This window comes from Blastomyces dermatitidis (genome assembly GCF_000003525.1).
Source record: "Blastomyces dermatitidis ER-3 genomic scaffold supercont1.6, whole genome shotgun sequence".
Classification (NCBI taxonomy): domain Eukaryota; kingdom Fungi; phylum Ascomycota; class Eurotiomycetes; order Onygenales; family Ajellomycetaceae; genus Blastomyces; species Blastomyces dermatitidis.
The window spans coordinates 4695884-4699037 of record NW_025544779.1 but is presented as its reverse complement, the minus strand read 5'-3'; positions in this window follow the sequence as shown (position 1 = coordinate 4699037).

The following is a 3154-nucleotide window of genomic DNA, read 5'->3' as shown; positions in this document are numbered from 1 at the left end:
TCTAACACTGAGAAATACTTCATTCTCTGTATCTGTCTGACATTCTGACTGCCTATTTTCTTCTTTGAAATGTTATTCACAATATCACTGAGTAATGAAGAATTATATTCATAATAAGCATAGAAAGAAGATATCTTTAAGATTACATTCTTTGCATTGTTATATATAAATTCAGTGATCAGAAGATGTTTGAGTCAATTATTCTGATAATATGAATAGAACACTTAAAGATACTGTTCTAGTATCTGATTCTGATATTCAGTCTGATCATCAGTCTGCAGATGAAATGCAGTACTGAGAAGACATCTTATTATAAGATGATAGTAAAAAGCTGATCAGTATTTGCTGATGAAGAGAGATTCTTGATCTATTATCAATGATTTCAGAGCATTCTGATTACAAATAATGATATCTAAAAACAGGTCAGTCAATTCAGAAGCTTTAATCTTTTTATAAGTAGAAATATATCTGACTATCTTTATAAAGTGATTAATAATGACTAAAATTAAGTCATATTCTTTGACTCTTGTTAACTTCAGCAGATCAACTATGAAATTTATTAATAGATTCTGTTATAAGTTCTTTAAAACAGGCAGTGATGCTAACTTACTGTATTACTTATATCATAGAATCTTTATTCTTTAACAGATATTGTAAGTCTTAATATACTCTTTGACATCTGTTCAGAGCTTGTCTTAAATATATTTATATTTTAGAAGCTTCTCAGTCTTCTCTAATCTGAAGTGCTCTGTATGAGAATTATTATAATGAATTCTCAATAACTTCTGACATACTGCTCTACTATAAGAGATGAAGACTGAATTATTTAGTAATAGAAGTTCACATTCTTCTAGTTATCAGTGACTTAATTTCTTAGCAGTATCATCTCACTCAGAGTCTGTTTCTTTCAAGTTTAAATCAGATTCTTTCTTCTTTAACTTCTGAATTCAAGCTGTAGTAGAGATATTTCTCTTCTATAACTTATTAATGAATTTCAAAAGTAGTTAGATTAAAAGATTGTAGACTGTTTCATTCTTTATCAATTCAATGATTGTAAGATATGATATGAGAAGCTTATAATCTTCAGTGTTAGTTCTCTGCAGAGATCTGAGTTTTCTTTCATCTTCTATACTGAGTTGTGCAGCTGTCTCTTCAGCACTGTTTCTGAGCTTCAGAGAATCTCAATTCTCTGCAGTCAGCTTCTTCTGCAGTGATGACAGAGATTCTTTTATAGAATTCTTCTTCACATTAACAATATTATAATCAGGTCATCTAGACAGTACATCAGCAGAGTTAAGCTGATTTGAATGATATTGAATATAGAAATTATACTCTGAAAGCAGCTCTGCTCATCTGGCTTGATGTTCTGTCAAGCTCTTTATTATCAAGAAGTAATACAGATTTACATAATCAGTGAGAACTTGTATTGAGTACTTACTACTCTGAAGATAATGTTATCAGATCTTAAAGAATTCAATAATTACTAACATCTTCTGATCATGAGTATTATATCTTCTCTGTGTAAGTGATAACTTCTTGAAGAAGAAGATCACTGATCTTCATTCACAGTGTCTTATAGACTCTGTGAAAAAGTCTTCTCTCACAGACAATTCATTATCTGTTTTCTCAGAGATGATTATTCTCTGATTCTTTCAATATTGAAAGATCTCTGATATCAACTGTGAAAAGATTTCACAGATCTCATTCTCAGATGCATCAGTCTCACACTGACTGAGTAAGTCAGAATTAAAGTGATTCAGTATTATGATATCTGTAAAAGCTTGTTTCAATTCTGCAAACACCTGTGCAGTGTCTTGAATAAGAATAAACAGTTCTGTTTTTCTGTCTTTCACACTTTTCTTTAACAGATCTGTAAGAGGAGTAGTAATCTGTGAATATATATAGATGAATTATCTGTAGAAATTTACAAATTCTAGAAATATCTGCATCTTGTGATACATCTGCAGCACTGGCCAGTTCTTAATAATGAAGACCTGGCTTCTGTTCATTGAAATGTCATTCATCTCAATAATATAACCTAAGAAATCAATCTTCTGCATGTAGAATGAGCATTTTTCAGTGTTTGTATAGAGTTGATACTGTCTCAAGTGACTCAATACTTCTCAAACATGAGTATTGTGTTCTTTCTTCATTTTTGAGAAGATTAGAATGTCATTCAAGTATACTATGCAGGAGATGTTGACAAGGCTCTGCAGTGTCTCATTTATATAGGTCTGAAAGATGACTGAAGTGTTACAAAGATCAAAAGATAAAACAAGATATTCAAAATTGTCATACTTGATATGAAAAGCTGTTTTTCAAATGTTGTCTTTATTAACTCTGATTCTATAATAGATATTCTGTATATCAATCTTTGAGAACATCTTTGCTTCAGATAATTGATTGATCATCTCATTAATCAATGATAATGAATAGTAATTCTTAACTGTTATCTTATTAAGGCCTCTGTAGTCTATGCATAGACATAGTCTATTATTCTTCTTGAATATAAAGAGTATAGATGTCTCTGCTGAACTCTTTGATGAATATATTCAGTTCTTTGATTACACTTCTTTAAGATATTTGCACAGAACATTCAATTTCTTTATAGATAAGTTATAAAGAGATCTGTACAGCACTATTGCACTGTCTTCAAGATAAATCTTGTGTTATATCTTGATATCAGGAAACTTCACTGCTTCTCTTTCTGAAAAGACATTCTTAAAATCTGTAAAGAGATATTGTGTACATCTGTCTTCAATAACAGATACTGCTGCTAATCTTGTAGTGAGAATGATGACTTCTTCATCTGTTCTCAAGTCTCAATCACCTGTTATACAGTATATTGACTCAATCTTTTTCTCAAGATTCTTCTGATGAAACTCTTCAGATTTCTCTATCACTGTCTCTTCATTATTGAGATGATACTGTCACATCTGAGTGACTCAGTCAATGAGAGAATTGTTTTCTCTCAATTACAGAAGATCTAGAATGATGTTCTCATCTATAATGTTAACTGTATAAAGAAGCAGACTGCTCTTCTTGAAGATTTCTTCTGAGTCTGTGATCACACACTTTGCTTGAATTATATCAAAACAGTGACATTTCATTTCATTAGTAAATTTTATATGATCTGACAGATCTATCTTCTTTC